Source organism: Hyperolius riggenbachi, chromosome 5, assembly GCF_040937935.1.
Source record: "Hyperolius riggenbachi isolate aHypRig1 chromosome 5, aHypRig1.pri, whole genome shotgun sequence".
Taxonomy (NCBI): domain Eukaryota; kingdom Metazoa; phylum Chordata; class Amphibia; order Anura; family Hyperoliidae; genus Hyperolius; species Hyperolius riggenbachi.
The window spans coordinates 22,560,036-22,578,147 of NC_090650.1; positions in this window are offsets into that span (position 1 = coordinate 22,560,036).

Genomic DNA, 18,112 nt, shown 5'->3' on the forward strand with positions numbered 1-18,112 from the left:
ATAAGATTGACATTTTCTCTCATCTCATCACTGTTCAAAAGCAAAACCTGCCCAGCATTACAGTGGGATGCGAAAGTTTGGGCAACCTTGTTGATCGTCATGATTTTCCCGTATAAATCTTTGGTTGTTACGATAAAAAATGTCAGTTAAATATATCATATAGGGGACACACACAGTGATATTTGAGAAGTGAAATGAAGTTTATTGGATTTACAGAAGGTGTGCAATAATTGTTTAAACAAAATTAAGCAGGTGCATAAATTTGGGCACCACAATAAAAGAAATGAAATCAATATTTAGTAGATCCTCCTTTTGCAGAAATTACAGCCTCTAAATGCTTCCTGTAGCTTCCAATGAGAGTCTGGATTCTGCTTGAAGGTATTTTGCACCATTCCTCTTTACAAAACATCTCTAGTTCATTCAGGTTTGATGGCTTCCGAGCATGGACAGCTCCTCTTTAACTCACACCACAGATTTTCAATTATATTCAGGTCTGGGGATGGGGACTGAGATGGCCATTCCAGAACGATGTACTTGTTCCTCTGCATGAATGCCTTAGTGGATTTTGAGCAGTGTTTAGGGTCGTTATCTTGTTGAAAGATCCAGCCCCGGCGCAGCTTCAGCTTTGTCTCCGATTCCTGCACATTGGTCTCCAAAATCTGCTGATACTGAGTGGAATCCATGTGTCCCTCAACTTTGACAAGATTCCCAGTCCCTGCACTGGCCACACAGCCCCACAGCATGATGGAACCACCACCATATTTTACTGTAGGTAGCAAGTGTTTTTCTTGGAATGCTGTCCTGTTTTTTCTCTATGCATAATGCCCCTTACCCAAATAAAACAATTTTAGTTTCATCAGTGCACAGCACCTTATTCCAAAATGAGGCTGGCTTGTCCAAATGTGCTTTAGCATACCTCAAGCGGCTCTGTTTGTGCTGTGGGCGGAGAAAAGGCTTCCTCTGCATCACTCTCGCATACATCATCTCCTTGTGTAAAGTGTGCCGAATGGTTGAACGATGCACAGTGACTCCATCTGCAGCAAGATGATGTTGTAGGTCTTTGGTGCTGGTCTGTGGGTTGACTCTGACTGTTCTCACCATTCGTCGCTTCCGTCTATCTGAGATTTTTCTTGGTCTTCTACTTCGAGCCTTAACTTGAACTGAGCCTGTGGTCTTCCATTTCCTCAATATGTTAATAACTGTGGAAACATTATTTTGAGTATTTTCTCGCTTGCTGGTGGCTTAAAAAGCAATTTATTGATTAGATGTAATTGCATATGAGTTCAGGGCCTGAGTGTTCTCCTATTAGATACTTTTTCATCTTCTATTTAATATAACTTTCCAACACTTGTCAACTAAAAAAAGAACCTAAAGTTGGTGAAATAGTGCTGGCAAAATTATTTTGAGTATTTTTTTTGTTTGTAAATGGTTTAAAATGTATCTTATTGACAAGGGCCCATATGTAATTCACTTTTTCTCCAGAGTTTTCTCCAAGGTGATAATTTCACAACTTGCCAATAAAATTCCTTTAACCACTTTACCCCCAGCCGTACGGATTTCTCCATCCCTTTTTCCATCCTTTCACCACCAGGGACAGAGAAATCCGTACTTCCCGCGCTCCCGCCGCTGCCCGCGCTCCCGCTCGCTCATGCGCGCACTCCCGCTCGCATGCACGCCGCCGCCCGCTCGCCCGGAGATCAATGAACAGGAAAAACCATTCCTGTTCGTTGATCTAAGCCCCGCAATGATCCGCTGCTTCTACGACAAGCAGCGCGATCATTGTGAGAAAAAAAAACTTTCCCAGCCTCGTAGCACTTCCTGCAAGCGTCCTTCCGGACGCTTGCAGGTCGCATTAACAAAAACTTACTGTGGCCATCTTGTGGCCAAATAGTATATCTACACCCTAAAGCATTTTTCACATACAAATACATTAGTTTTTTGCACAAAAAATTAACTCATTACCTCCCACACTCCCCAATTATTATTTTTTTGTAATTAAAAAAAAAAAAATACAATTAAAAAAAATACATAAATAATTACCTTAGGGACTGAACTTTTTAAATATTTATGTCAGGAGGGTACAACACTGTTACTTTTATAAACTACGGGCTTGTAATTAGGGATGGAGGCAAAACTGAAAAAAATGCACCTTTATTTCCAAATAAAATATTGGCGCCAAACATTGTGATAGGGACATAATTTAAACGGTTTTATAACCGGAATAAATGGGCAAATACATTTCATGGGTTTTAATTACAGTAGAATGCATTATTTTTTAAACTATAATGACCAAAATCTGAAAAAGAATGAATTTTTCCCCACATTTTTTCCTTTTTTCCCATTAAAACATATTTAGAATAAAATAATTCTTGGCATAATGTCCCACCTAAAGAAAGCCTAATTGGTGGCAAAAAAAACCAAGATATAGTTCATTTCATTGTGATAAGTAATGATAAAGTTATAGATGAATGAATGGAAGGAGCGCTGAAAGGTGAAAATTGCTCTGGTGCTCAAGGGGTAAAACCCCTCAGTGGTGAAGTGGTTAAAACCATCAGCAAGCAAGCAAGAAAACAAAACAAAACTCTTGAAGTAATTTTAATAGTACTTTTTCACCTATTGTTTGTACTTTTTCAATTGCAAAGTGCAGAAAAGTTATTTTAAACAGAAGATGGAATGTTATCTCCTAGGAGATAAGTCTGGAGAAAAACTGAATTGCATATGGGCCCTTGTCAATACATTTTTTTTTAAAACCATTTACAAACAAAAAACAAATGCTCAAAATAATTTTGCCTATACTTTTTCCCCAATAATTCATGAGATAAAACGCATGCATGAAAAAAGGGCGCCAGGAAAAAAGGGCCCAACTGGATAATGAAATGGCTCCGGTGGATAACGAGATCTCAATAATGATAAACATTGTTAATGAAAGTAGTTAACAATAAATACAGTTTAAAAAAAAAAGACTGGAGATGATAACAAAAATATCTTAAGCTTAAAAATCGTAATTTAATAATACAGCTTAACCTAACCCTACTCTCCCATAGAACCCTCCCCTGGTGGTGCCTAAAACTAACCACTCCCCTGGTGGTGCCTAACCCCAAGCACCCCCCCCCCCTCCTCCGTGGGGCCGAACCCTAACCCCCCTAGTGGTGCCTAACCCTAACCACCCTCCCCGGTGTTGCCTAACCCTAACCGCTCCCTGGGTGGTGCCTAATCCTAACCACTTCCCCTGGTGGTGCCTAACCCTAACCACCCCCCTGGTGGTGCCTAATAGTGTTGGGCGAACAGTGTTCGCCACTGTTCGGGTTCTGCAGAACATCACCCTGTTCGGGTGATGTTCGAGTTCGGCCGAACACCTGGTGGTGTTCGGCCAAACTGTTCGCGTTCGCCCGAACGGCTCAATTCCTGGCCGAACCTGGCCGAACAGGGCCCCTGTTCGGCCGAACAGGGCCCTGTTCGGCCGAATACGGCCCCCCTATGGGGTCGCAGGCATAAGGGGGGAGCATGCCCCGATCGCGGGGGGGGGGTCGGAAATTCCCCCCACCCCCTCCGCTAGCGCTCCCCCCTCTGCCCGCTTCCTCATACAAAAGTTTAAGGAAAGTACCGGTGGTAGTGGATGGCCTGGCAGTGGCACTGTGGAGTGAGAAGGAGGAGTCCGGAGAGTGACGCGTTGAGGGAGGCCGGGCAGCGGGCGTGAGGTCAGAGAAAGGGCGGAAGTACCACAAGGGTACTACCGCTGAACCGCCCGCTGCCCGGCCTCCCTCAACGCGTCACTCTCGGACTCCTCCTCCTCACTCCACAGTGCCACTGCCAGGCCATCCACTACCACCGGTACTTTCCTTAAACTTTTGTATGAGGAAGCGGGCAGAGGGGGGAGCGCTAGCGGAGGGGGTGGGGGGAATTTCCGACCCCCCCCCCCCCCCCCCCCGCGATCGGGGCATGCTCCCCCCTTATGCCTGCGACCCCATAGGGCCCCCAAAAGCGGGATGTTCAGGGAGTTCGGGGTTCGGCCCGAACATGCCGAACATCGCGGTCATGTTCGGCGAACTTTCCCGAACATCCAGGTGTTCGCCCAACACTAGTGCCTAACCCTAACCACTCCCTCTGCAGAAATACCATTTTACACATAGAAACAATAATATCTTTGATAATGTAAAATCTGTACATACAGACAGAATAATATGACAAAAACTATAATGTTTCAAGCTTCAAAAACAATAACATACTTCAAAAGCTTTTTTCACCGTATTAACGATAATTGTATTAGAGTCTATGGTGGCGCCTTTTCACCATCCCTCAGCCGGCACCCTTTTTTCCTGCTACAGATACAGAGATAGGGTTGATTCACAAAGCTTATCCGTTGATTTATTTCTCCATATCTGTCTTATTTTAGGAATTACTGTACAGTATATCTCTTTATCTTTCTTTAAGGACCACTATCAGGAAAAAAAGTAGGCAGTTAAAATCTGACAGAACCGACAGGTTTTAGACCAGTCCATCTCCTCATGGGGGATTCTCAGGGTTTTCTTTGTTTTCAACAGCATTTCCTGAACAGCAGTTGCAAAGTCTGACAAAATAGTGCGCAAGTGAGTAGGGAGGCTGGCTGGGATCTTACTATTTTGGCAGTTAAATTGCTGTTCAGGAAATGCTGTTGAAAACAAAGAAACCCTAAGGCCCTGTTCACATTAGAAATGCGGACCGCCGTGCATTCGGAACGCAACGCATACAAACGCACGACATTTGCATTTGTATGCGTTGTGTGGCTGATCCCATTCACTGAAGTGAATAGGTCAGTCATGCGTTTCTGTAAAAAATGCGTGCAGCATGCATTCCCGGAACGCACTGGTCCGGAACGCATGCAGTGTGAACATCAGACAGTGCACTCTATGCACTGTCTGTTGTCGTGCGTGTTGGCCTCCTGCACGCGTTCCCAAAACGTGTCTGGAAACGCGTGCAGTGTGAACGGGGCCTGAGAATCCCCCTTGAGGAGATGGACTGGCCCAAAACCTGTCGGTTCTGTCAGATTTTAACTGCCTACTTTTTTTGCGATAGTGGTCCTTTAACTCACATTTTATCTCTGCACATCTATATATTAAATAGAGTAAGTGCCTCAACCTTCAAGCAAGAAGAAGAAGAAGTAGTGCCCTGCTCCCAGGGCGTGCCTCAACCTTCAAGCAAGAAGAAGAAGTACTTTGCATGAGAAAATGTATGCGTGCTCAAACACCAAGTTTAAGGCCTATTTTCCACAGACTGTTGAGCTGTGTGCTCAGCAAGCAGTTACCAGGCAGCAGTGAGCAGATACCAGGCAGCAACAAGCAGTTACCAGGCAGCAGTGAGCAGTTGTGAGAGTTTGAGAGGCATTTCACTGCCTGTCAACAGTCCATGGAAAAGAGGCCTTACCCTAGCAAGTCTGGCTTTGCAAATCTGGCCTAATTGGCTATTCATGAGGCAATGCTCATGCAAATGCATGCACAAACCAATACCGCAAAACGGTCACCCTGCTACATGCTACATTAGCACTATCCAGGAGCGCCACGGGGAGGATTCCCAATGCCCCCTTTTTATACAACCGGGGGGGCCGCAGGGTCCCAGGCTCTCTCACTGCCTGGGATCCACAGCGGCACCCCAGAGGGGGAGGCTGGGTGGCGCAGCCGACCCCCCCAAGTGTGGCCAGCGCCGGGGAGAGCCGTCCGCACCCACCTCCCAATATTAAAAACAGGCACTTACCTTAACGTCCATTGCGTTCTGCTACATGCGCATTAACTTGGGGGCACCACATGAGAAAGGAGAGAAGCATGGGTCACCCCGAGCTTTAGAGCTCAGGGCTGGCTCACATACAGCACTCCAGAGGGGGGGGGGGGGGGGGTAGGACAGGCGCAGACAACTCACTCCAGGGTTCACACCACCGGAGCAAGCCATACACCACCTGCCTCCAAAGGATACAAACTGCACAAAATGCTTTCCATGAGAAAATTAATGGGCATGTAGCTGAACGCAATGGACGTTAAGGTAAGTGCCTGTTTTTAATATTAGGAGGTGGGTGCGGACGGCTCTTCCCAGCGCTGGCCACGCTTGGGGGGCTCGGCTGCGCCACCCAGCCTCTCCCTCCGGGGTGCTGCTGTGGTTCCCAGGCAGTGAGAGAGCCTGGGACCCCGCGGTCCCCCCGGTTGTATGGGGGCATTAGGAATCCTCCCTGTGGCGCTCCTGGATAGTGCTAATGTAGCATGAACTAATTCCCGCAGGGCGATTGCTTTGCGGTATTGGTTTTTGGACCCTGCATAGTTTGGCATGCGAAAGCAAATGCATATTTGCATGAGCATTGCCTCATGAATAGCCAATTAGGCCAGATTTGGAAAGCCAGACTTGCTAGGGTTAAACTTGGTGGTTGAGCACGCATAATTTTTCTCATAGAAAGCATTTTTTGCAGTTGTACCCTTTGGAGGCAGGTGGTGAATGGCTTGCTCTGGTGGTGTTAGCTAGAGTTGGGCCGAACCTCCGATTTTAGGTTCGCGAACCGGGTTCGCGAACTTTCGCGGAACGTTCGGTTCGCGTTAAAGTTCGCGAACCGCAATAGACTTCAATGGGGATGCGAACTTTGAAAAAAAAAAATAATTATGCTGGCCACAAAAGTGATGGAAAAGATGTTTCAAGGGGTCTAACACCTGGAAGGGGGCATGGCGGAGTGGGATACATGCCAAAAGTCCCCGGGAAAAATCTGGATTTGACGCAAAGCAGCGTTTTAAGGGCAGAAATCACATTGAATGCTAAATGACAGGCCTAAAGTGCTTTAAAACATCTTGCATGTGTATACATCAATCAGGTAGTGTAATTAAGGTACTGCTTCACACTGACACACCAAACTCACCGTGTAACGCACCGCAAACAGCTGTTTGTACTAGTGACGGCCGTGCTGGACTGGTGCGCACCATGGCGAGAGTGCAGGTTTTGGTGGCTTTACAGCCCATATGGTCGGCCTGGCTGATGTAGCTGAATGACAGAACAGTGACTGTCCAGCTGATCAAATTTGGTCTGACCACAATGAAGCAACGACCTTATTATCTTTTGTGTGCCCCCCGAGACACTCATCTAGGCGCCGGTCATTGCTTCATTGTGATACGCAAGCCCCTTCACCACGACAAGGTAATGATCACGAAGGGGAATGGGCGCATGTACATGCCTTTTCTTTTGTTGTTGCAGCTGCCCTCAGTGCAGCCAGAAAAATTAGGCAGTCATGTACACGCACCATAAAAATTATTACAGCGGCCGCTGCTAGCAGCGGCCTAAAAAATTCAGCAATCCGCCTGGAGTCCCGGACCCTGTTGGTGGTGGCGGAGAAGGTAGTGAAGCGGCCTGCAGGCAGACATGCTGTGTGGAGGGACTGGGAGCGACTTAGTCTTTTTGGGGCAGGCCAGGCAGCCAGTCACACGGCGTGCAGGCAGAGATGCTGTGTGTGCGGGGACTGACTTAGTCTTGGGGCGGGCAGCAGCCCTCCGGGATCCATGCCTCATTCATTTTGATAAAGGTGAGGTACTTAACACTTTTGTGACTTAGGCGACTTCTCTTCTCTGTGACAATGCCTCCAGCTGCGCTGAAGGTCCTTTCTGAGAGGACGCTTGCGGCAGGGCAGGAGAGAAGTTGGATGGCAAATTGGGACAGCTCTGGCCACAGGTCAAGCCTGCGCACCCAGTAGTTCAAGGGTTCCTCATCGCTGTTCACAGCAGTGTCTACATCCACACTTAAAGAGAATCTGTATTGTTAAAATTGCACAAAAGTAAACATACCAGTGCGTTAGGGGACATCTCCTATTACCCTCTGTCACAATTTCGCCGCTCCTCGCCGCATTAAAAGTGGTTAAAAACAGTTTTAAAAAGTTTGTTTATAAACAAACAAAATGGCCACCAAAACAGGAAGTAGGTTGATGTACAGTATGTCCACACATAGAAAATACATCCATACACAAGCAGGCTGTATACACCCTTCCTTTTGAATCTCAAGAGATAATTTGTGTGTTTCTTTCCCCCTGCAGCTATCTTCCACTGAAGTGTTATGCTGTTTCTTCCTGCAGAGTGCAGACAGCTCTGCCTGTATGTAATTCCTCAGTATGTGAAAGCCCAGCCAGCTCAGAGGAGGATTTATCCAGCTTGTAAAAGATGAGAGAAGAGAGAAGCTTCCCTAATCTAAATAATACACAGGCAGTGTGCAGAGAGGGGCCTGGAGGGGGGAGATGCATCACAGAACCACGACACTGAAGAACTTGGCAGCCTTCCAGACACAGGCTGACAAGTCTGACAAGAGAGAGATACGTTGATTTATTACAGAGATGGTGATAGTAGAACGTGCTGCAGTAAGCCAGAACACATTAGAATAGCTTTTGGAACTTGTAGGATGATAAAAAACAGGATGCATTTTTTGTTACGGAGTCTCTTTAAGGCCAGGTAGTCGGCTACCTGCCGGTCGAGGCGTTGGTGGAGGGTGGATCCGGAAGGGCTACGGCGAGGCGTTGGACTAAAGAACGTCCGCATGTCCGACATCACCATGAGATCGCTGGAGCGTCCTGTCTTTGACTGCGTGGACACGGGAGGAGGATTAGTGGCAGTGGTACCTTGCTGGCGTTGTGCCGTCACATCACCCTTAAAGGCATTGTAAAGCATAGTTGACAGCTGGTTCTGCATGTGCTGCATCCTTTCCACCTTCCGGTGAGTTGGTAACAGGTCCGCCACTTTGTGCCTGTACCGAGGGTCTAGTAGTGTGGCCACCCAGTACAGCTCATTCCCCTTGAGGTTTTTTATACGGGGGTCCCTCAACAGGCAGGACAGCATAAAAGACGACATCTGCACAAAGTCGGATCCAGTACCCTCCATCTCCTCTTGCTCTTCCTCAGTGACGTCAGGTAAGTCAACCTCCTCCCCCCAGCCGCGAACAATACCACGGGAAGGTTGAGCAGCACAAGCCCCCTGCGACGCCTGCAGCGGTTGTTCTCCTGCCGCTGTCCCCTCCTCCTCCTCCTCCCCCAAAGAAACACCTTGCTCATCATCCTCTGAGTCTGACTCGTCTTCTGCACACGACCTCTCTTCTTCCTCCTCCTCCCCCCTCTGTGCTGCCGCAGGTGTTGAGGAAACAGCTGGGTCTGATGAAAATTGGTCCCATGCCTGTTCCTGCCGTAACGGTTCCTGGTCACGCTCATTCGCAGCTTCATCCGCCACTCTACGCACAGCACGCTCCAAGAAGTACGCGTAGGGAATTAAGTCGCTGATGGTGCCCTCACTGCGGCTCACCAGGTTGGTCACCTCCTCAAACGGCCGCATGAGCCTGCATGCATTTTTCATCAGTGTCCAGTTGTCGGGCCAGAACATCCCCATCTTCCCAGACTGTTTCGTTCTACTCCAGTTGTAGAGGTACTCGGTGACGGCTTTCTTCTGTTCTAGCAGGCGGGAGAACATGAGCAGGGTCGAGTTCCAGCGAGTGGGGCTATCGCAAATGAGGCGTCTCACCGGCATGTTGTTTTTACGCTGAATTTCTGCAAATCGTGCCATGGCTGTGTAAGAGCGCCTCAAATGCCCACAGAACTTCCTGGCCTGCTTCAGGACATCCGCTAAGCCAGGGTACTTTGCCACAAATCTTTGAACCACTAGATTCATGACATGTGCCATGCAGGGTATGTGTGTCAGCTTCCCCATATGCAAAGCGGCAAGCAGATTGCTGCCGTTGTCGCACACCACGTTGCCTATCTCCAGGTGGTGCGGGGTCAGCCACTCATCCACCTGTTTCTTAAGAGCAGCCAGGAGAGCTGCTCCAGTGTGACTCTCCGCTTTGAGACAAGCCATGTCTAAGATGGCGTGACACCGTCGTACCTGGCATGCAGCATAGGCCCTGCGGAGCTGGGGCTGTGTAGCTGGAGAGGAGAACTGCCACTCAGCCAAGGAGGAGGAGGAGGACAGCGAAGAGCATGTAGCAGGAGGAGAGGAGGTGGCAGGAGGCCTGCCTGCAAGCCGTGGAGGTGTCACAATTTGGTCCGCCGCTTTCTGCTTGCCATCGTTCACCACCAGGTTCACCCAATGGGCTGTGTAGGTAATGTAGCGGCCCTGCCCGTGCTTGGCAGACCAGCCATCCGTGGTCAGGTGTACCCTTGACCCAACGCTCTTCGCAAGAGATGACACCACTTGCCTCTCAACTTCACGGTGCAGTTGGGGTATGGCCTTTCTCGAAAAATAAGTGCGGCCTGGCATCTTCCACTGCGGTGTTCCGATGGCCACAAATTTACGGAAGGCCTCAGAGTCCACCAGCCGGTATGGTAACAGCTGGCGAGCTAACAGTTCCGCCACGCCAGCTGTCAGACGCCGGGCAAGGGGGTGACTGGCCAAAAGTGGCTTCTTCCGCTCAAACATTTCCTTCACGGACACCTGACTGCTGCTGTGGGCAGAGGAGCAGGAACCGCTCAAGGGCAGAGGCGGAGTGGAGGAGGGTGCCTGTGAAGGTGCAAAGGAGAAAGCGGCAGAAGCAGATGATGCACCTGAAGGAGGAAGAGGAGAAGGAGGGTGACTTTTCTTTTGTGTGCTGCTGCTGCTTTTGCTCAGGTGGCCATCTCATTGCTGTTTGTGCCTTTTCTCCAGGTGCCTTCGTAAGGCACTTGTCCCTACGTGAGTGTTGGCCTTTCCACGGCTCAATTTTTGTTGGCAGAGCGAACAGATGGCTTTGGTCCGATCTGAGGCACACACATTAAAAAATTTCCACACCGCTGAGCCACCCTGGGATGTGGGCACTATGGGGACCTCAGCAGCTGATGCTGAAGGGCAAGTTGGCTGGCTGTACATAGGTGGCGATACATGGTGCCGGACTCTGCCACCAGCTGTTTCTGACGAAGAGCTGCCCCAGCTTCTTTCAGCAACTTCTCTCCTCCTACTACTCTCTGACTCCCCCTCTGAACTGTCCCCCTCTTCATCTCCTCTATTGGGAACATACAGAGGATCCCTATTACCGTCATCATCGTAGTCATCCTGCCCAGCTTCGCTTGCCTCAGACAAATCCAAACTTGCACCATCAGTAGGTCCTTCATCCTCCTGACACGTTACATCCATAGTGTTGCCGCGTAACTCAGACATATTAGCTGGTGAAAATTCATCTGGCTGTAACAACAATGGCTGTGCATCAGTGATTTCAACACTAAATAATTCTTGCGAAGTGTCAAATGCAGCGGAAGTGGTGCTATTAGTAGCGCTGGTGGCTGAGCAAGATGAGGTGTTCTGTGTCGCTAAATACTCAACCACGTCCTGACAATCTTGGGAGGTGATGGGACGTGCCTTCTTCTGAGCACTGTACTGTGGGCCAGGTCCACACGAAATTACATTTACACGACCTCGCGCAGACCTGCCGGGTGGCCTTCCTCTGCCTCTGCCACTACCTCTTCCTCTTCCTCTACCTGTTTTGTCCATATTGGGTATGCACGGAGTGGTATATCACACTGCGTGCACTCACGTAGGTAGGTGGGTTCACTTAACTGCACAGGTATGCGCACTGATGCGGTGGGTTCACTGAACAGAACAGGTATACAGTGGCGGGTTCACAGAACAGGTATGCAGTGGCAGGATCACTGAACACAATAGGTATGCAGTGGCGTGTTCACTAAACAGGTATACAGTGGCGGGTCCACTGAACAGAACAGGTATACAGTGGCGGGTTCACAGAACAGGTATACAGTGGCGGGTCCACTGAACAGAACAGGTATACAGTGGCGGGTCCACTGAACAGAACAGGTATACAGTGGCGGGTCCACTGAACAGAACAGGTATACAGTGGCGGGTCCACTGAACAGAACAGGTATACAGTGGCGGGTTCACAGAACAGGTATACAGTGGCGGGTCCACTGAACAGAACAGGTATACAGTGGCGGGTTCACAGAACAGGTATGCAGTGGCAGGATCACTGAACACAATAGGTATGCAGTGGCGTGTTCACTAAACAGGTATACAGTGGCGGGTCCACTGAACAGAACAGGTATACAGTGGCGGGTCCACTGAACAGAACAGGTATACAGTGGCGGGTCCACTGAACAGAACAGGTATACAGTGGCGGGTCCACTGAACAGAACAGGTATACAGTGGCGGGTCCACTGAACAGAACAGGTATACAGTGGCGGGTTCACAGAACAGGTATGCAGTGGCAGGATCACTGAACACAATAGGTATGCAGTGGCGTGTTCACTAAACAGGTATACAGTGGCGGGTCCACTGAACAGAACAGGTATACAGTGGCGGGTCCACTGAACAGAACAGGTATACAGTGGCGGGTCCACTGAACAGAACAGGTATACAGTGGCGGGTTCACAGAACAGGTATGCAGTGGCAGGATCACTGAACACAATAGGTATGCAGTGGCGTGTTCACTAAACAGGTATACAGTGGCGGGTCCACTGAACAGAACAGGTATACAGTGGCGGGTTCACAGAACAGGTATACAGTGGCGGGTCCACTGAACAGAACAGGTATACAGTGGCGGGTCCACTGAACAGAACAGGTATACAGTGGCGGGTCCACTGAACAGAACAGGTATACAGTGGCGGGTCCACTGAACAGAACAGGTATACAGTGGCGGGTTCACAGAACAGGTATACAGTGGCGGGTCCACTGAACAGAACAGGTATACAGTGGCGGGTTCACAGAACAGGTATGCAGTGGCAGGATCACTGAACACAATAGGTATGCAGTGGCGTGTTCACTAAACAGGTATACAGTGGCGGGTCCACTGAACAGAACAGGTATACAGTGGCGGGTCCACTGAACAGAACAGGTATACAGTGGCGGGTCCACTGAACAGAACAGGTATACAGTGGCGGGTTCACAGAACAGGTATACAGTGGCGGGTCCACTGAACAGAACAGGTATACAGTGGCGGGTTCACAGAACAGGTATGCAGTGGCAGGATCACTGAACACAATAGGTATGCAGTGGCGTGTTCACTAAACAGGTATACAGTGGCGGGTCCACTGAACAGAACAGGTATACAGTGGCGGGTTCACTGAACAGGTATACAGTGGCGGGTCCACTGAACAGAACAGGTATACAGTGGCGGGTTCACAGAACAGGTATGCAGTGGCAGGTTCACTGAACACAACAGGTATGCAGTGGCAGGTTCACTGAACACAACAGGTATGCAGTGGCGGGTTCACTGAACAGGTATACAGTGGCGGGTCCACTGAACAGAACAGGTATACAGTGGCGGGTCCACTGAACAGAACAGGTATACAGTGGCGGGTCCACTGAACAGAACAGGTATACAGTGGCGGGTTCACAGAACAGGTATACAGTGGCGGGTCCACTGAACAGAACAGGTATACAGTGGCGGGTTCACAGAACAGGTATGCAGTGGCAGGATCACTGAACAGGTATGCAGTGGCAGGATCACTGAACAGGTATGGAGTGGCAGGATCACAGTACAGGTATGCAGTGGGCTGAGGGCTCACTGAACAGAACAGGTATGCAGTGGCAGGATCACTGAACAGGTATGGAGTGGCAGGATCACAGTACAGGTATGCAGTGGGCTGAGGGCTCACTGAACAGAACAGGTATGCAGTGGCAGGATCACTGAACAGGTATGCAGTGGCAGGATCACTGAACAGGTATGCAGTGGCAGGATCACAGTACAGGTATGCAGTGGGCTGAGGGCTCACTGAACAGAACAGGTATGCAGTGGCAGGATCACTGAACAGGTATGGAGTGGCAGGATCACAGTACAGGTATGCAGTGGGCTGAGGGCTCACTGAACAGAATAGGTATGCAGTGGCAGGATCACTTAACAGGTATGCAGTGGCAGGATCACTGAACAGGTATGCAGTGGCAGGATCACAGTACAGGTATGCAGTGGGCTGAGGGCTCACTGAACAGAACAGGTATGCAGCCAGGAAGAAGTTAAGCCTAACTAATCTTTCCCTATATGAGAGACTGCAGCAGCTCGCCCTACTCTCACTAATGCAGGCACACGAGTGGCCGTAATGGCCGCCGCTGCCTGCCTTATATAAGGGGGGGTGGGGCTCCAGGGGCTAGTGTAGCCTAATTGGCTACACTGGGCCTGCTGACTGTGATGTAGAGGGTCAAAGTTGACCCTCAGTGCATTATGGGGCGAACCGAACTTCTTCCGCAAAAGGTTCGCGTGCGGGTACGTTCGCGCGAACCACGTTCGCCGGCGAACCGTTCGGCCCAACTCTAGTGTTAGCCCTGGAGTGAGTTGTCTGCGCCTGTCCCCCCCCTCCCCCCCGTCCCCCCCCTCTGGAGTGCTGTATGTATGTGAGCCAGCCTTGAGCTCTAATGTTTGGGGTGACCCATCCTTCACTCCTTTCTAATGTGGTGCCCCCAAGTTAATGTGCATGTAGCAGAACGCAATGGACGTTAAGGTAAGTGCCTGTTTTTAATATTGGGAGCTGGGTGCGGACGGCTCTCCCCGGCGCTGACCACACTTGGGGGGGGGGGGGGTCGGCTGCGCGCCCTCCCCCTCCGGGGTGCCGCTGTGGTTCCCAGGCAGTGAGAGAGCCTGGGACCCCGCGGTCCCCCCGGTTGTATGGGGGTATTGGGAAGCCTCCCTGTGGCGCTCCTGGATAGTGATAATGTAGCATGAACTAATTCCCACAGGGCGATCGCTTTGCGGTATTGGTTTTTGGACCCTGCATAGTTTGGCATGCGAAAGCAAATGCATATTTGCATGAGCATTGCCTCATGAATAGCCAATTAGGCCAGATTTGCAAAGCCAGACTTGCTAGGGTTAAACTTGGTGTTTGAGCACGCATACATTTTCTCATGGAAAGCCTACTTCTTCTTCTTGCTTCAAGGTTGAGGCACGTACTCTATTAGATAGATAGATGCGGCGTATGCTACGATGCGGGTTGGCTAGTATATTTTATTACCTTTCCTTATCATGTTACCTCATGAATCATTTCTTCTTTTACTTGAGGTGAAACATAAATAAGGTGGTCCTAGAACACACATGTGTTGAGATTGGGATATCATGTGTAGCTCAATTAGAACTCCAACTCTTCCTTAAAGGACAACTGAAGTGAGAAGAATATGGAGGCTGCCATATTTACTTTCTTTTAAACCATACTAAATGTCTGGCATCCCTGATGATCTATTTGGCTGCAGTAGCATCTGAATAACATCAGAAACCAACCTGCCGCTAATTTTTTCAGATCTGACAATAATGTCAGAAACACCTGATCTGCTGCATGCTTGTTCCGGGGCTATAGCTAAGTATTAGAGGTAGAGGATCAGCAGGACAGCCAGGCAACTGGTATTACTTATTAAAAGGAAATAAATATGGCAGCCTCCATATCCCTCTTGCTTCGGTTGTCCCTTAAAGCGGTTTAAAATTCTGACAAAATATTCAACAAAAATGTGTTTTCCTACTTTTTATAACCCATACAATTATCATATTTGCTTTTGTGCACAAGTATTATTATCCTACTAATATAATAAATGCAAAAGTTCGGATGTTTGGATGTTTAGATGTTTGGATGTTTGGATGTTTGTTACTCTATCACGCAAAAATGGCTGAACGGATTTGAATGAAATTTGGCACACACATAGTACACTACCTGGAATAAAGTATAGGATACTTTTTATTCCCATAACCAAAAAGGGGGCGGAGACAAAACAAATTTCACTGGAAAATGTAAACAGCAGCCATTCTTACACGGTTAATGGTAGGGTTCTCAAACTTTGCATAGTTGGTCGCTGGGTGACTGGGATTAATATTCAGAAAGGTGGGTGGAGTCTATAAAAGCCAATCAAAATTAACCTATTGATTTTCAAGGGGAATATTTACATTGCTGCCATTCTTGCACTGTTATTGGCACAAGCCTCAAACCTGGTACAGTTGATTATTGGGTGACTGGGGTTCAATTTCAGAAAGGGGGTGGAGCCACAAATATCCAATTAAATTTGTTTTATTTTAATGCAAATTATTGATGCCAAACACCGCAAAGATCACAAACTTGGTAATTGATTAATTGTGTGTTAGGGTTAGAAAAGTAGGCACAGCCAACACCAGCCAAATACATAAATGGGCTACGCCGGGTCATAAGTGGGCGGAGACAAATACAAATTTTACTGAGAAAATGTAAACAGCAGCCATTCTTACACTGTTAATGGTAGGGTTCTCAAACTTTGCACAGTTGGTTACTGGGTGACTGGGATTAATATTCCGAAAAGTGGGTGGAGTCTACAAAAGCCAATCAAAATTAACCTATTGATTTTCAAGGGGAATATTTACATTGCTGCCATTCTTGGACTGTTAATGGCACAAGCCTCAAACCTGGTACAGTTGATCCTTGGGTGACTAGGGTTCAATTTCAGAAAGGGGGTGGAGCCACAAACAGCCAATTAGATTTGTTATATTCCAATGCAAATTATTGATGCCAAACACCGCAAAGCTCACAAACTTGGTAATTGAGTAATTGATTAATTGTGCGTTAGGGTTAGAAAAACGGGCACAGCCAACACCAGCCAAATACATAAGCGGGCAACGCCTGGTCATAAGTGGGCGGAGACAAATACAAATTTTACTGGGAAAATGTAAACAGCAGCTATTCTTACACTGTTAATGGTAGAGTTCTCAAACTTTGCACAGTTGGTTACTGGGTGACTGGGATTAATATTCAGAAAAGTGGGTGGAGTCTATAAAAGCCAATCAAAATTAACCTATTGATTTTCAAGGGAAATATTTACATTTCTGCCATTCTTTTACTGTTAATGGCACAAGCTTCAAACCTGGTACAGTTGATCATTGGGTGACTAGGGTTCAATTTCAGAAAGGGGGTGGAGCCACAAACAGCCAATTAGATTTGTTTAATTCCAATGCAAATTATTGATGCCAAACACCGCAAAGCTCACAAACTTGGTAATTGAGTAATTGATTAATTGTGCGTTAGGGTTAGAAAAGTGGGCACAGCCAACACCAACCAAATACATAAGCGGGCAACGCCGAGTCGTAAGTGGGCAGAGACAAATACAAATTTTACTGGGAAAATGTAAACAGCAGCAAATTCTTACACTGTTAATGGCAGGGCTCTCAAACTTTGCACAGTTGGTTACTGGGTGACTGGGGTTAATATTCAGAAAAGTGGGTGGAGCCTACAAAAGGCAATCAAAAATTACCTATTGATTTTTCAGGGGAATATTTCATTGCTGCCATTCTTGCACTATTAATGGCACAAGCCTCAAACCTGGTACAGCTGATCATTGCGTGACTGGGATTTACATTCATAAAACAGGGTGGAGCCACACACAGCCAATATGATTCGTTTCATTTTAATGCAGGTTATTGATGCCAAAGACCACAAAGCTCACAAACTTGGTCATTGAGTAATTGATTAATTGTGTATTAGGGTTAGGAAAAGTGGGCGCAGCCAGGACCTGCAAAATACATAATCGGGCAATGCCGGGTCATCAGTAGGCAGAGACAAATGCAAATTTCACTGACAAAATGTAAACTGCAGCAATTCTTACACTTTTAATGGTAGGGTTCTCAAACTTTGCACAATTGGTCACTGGGTGACTGGGATTAATATTCAGAGAAGTGGGTGGAGCCTACAAAAGCCAATCAAAATTCACCTATTGATTTTCAAGGGGAATATGTAATTGCTACCATTCTTGCACTGTTAATGGCAGAGGCCTTAAACCTGGTACAGTTGGTCATTGGGTGACCGGGGTTCAAATTCAGACAAAGGGGTGGAGCCACAAACAGCCAATCAGATTTGTTTAATCTCAATGCAAATTATTGATGCCAAGGACCGCAAAGCTCACAAACTTGGTTATTGAGTAATTGTGTGTTAGGGTTAGAAATAGTAGGCGGAGCCAACACCAGCCAAATACATACCTGAACAATGTTAGGAAATAAGTGGGTGGAGAAAAATACAAATTTCATTGCGCAAATGTAAACTGCAGCCATTCTTACACTGTTAATGGTAGGGTTCTCAAACTTTGCACAGTTGGTCATTGGGTGACTGGGATTAATATTTAGAAAAGTGGGTGGAGCCTATAAAAGTCAATCAAAATCCACCTATTGATTTTTAAGGGGAATATTTAATTGCTGCCATTCTTGCACTGTTAATCACCTGTACCTGGTACAG